Source organism: Elephantulus edwardii, unplaced genomic scaffold, assembly GCF_000299155.1.
Source record: "Elephantulus edwardii isolate Elephantulus edwardi_28Jun2011 unplaced genomic scaffold, EleEdw1.0 scaffold00024, whole genome shotgun sequence".
NCBI classification, from domain to species: Eukaryota; Metazoa; Chordata; class Mammalia; order Macroscelidea; family Macroscelididae; genus Elephantulus; species Elephantulus edwardii.
Window position 1 is genome coordinate 23,811,774 of NW_006399774.1, and position 672 is coordinate 23,812,445.

Consider the following 672-nt stretch of genomic DNA (forward strand, 5'->3'; position numbering starts at 1 on the left):
AACAACAACAACAATCTGAGAATTTTTTAAAGTACAGAAATTCCATCTGAAAATCAGTGCAATAATGTTTCAAAGTGCCTGGAAATGCTAAAATGTTGGCCCCAGTGGATTGAATTAAAGCCGCTATGTATGCTGTAACAGAGGCACCGTGATAGCCATGGAAAGAGATGTGCTCAGAACAACAGTCTAATGTGACCCAGGGTAGAAGAAAACATTTCATAAAGAGGATTTTCACTGTGTTTGGAAAGAAACTGAAATGGCTTCATTTGCCAGAAATGTCCATATGTTTTCAGATGCACTAGCAAAGCAGAAACAAAATAATTTTAATTTCCTAAATCCAGGGCAAAAACCACAGCTTTCTCTCTGGAAAATGTCAAGAGTTGGGAAAGAGGAACTGGAGTTTATATCGCCACTTTTGATTACATTGAGGTGACATTGCCATCTGAACAAAATGAACTGTGGAGAGGAGCATTACCAGCCTCGTGTCCTCTGGAAGAGTTCAACTTTCACAGGATTTTTACTTTCACTCTGGAATGTTCTGTGAATTCATATTATGGGGTTATCTTTTTTTGACACATGAGAATGAAAAACACAAGTTTATCACAAATGAAGCACTGAAGAGGTTTCTTTGTGGTTGTTTTTTGTTTTTAAAGGAATTAGATACCTGTGCAC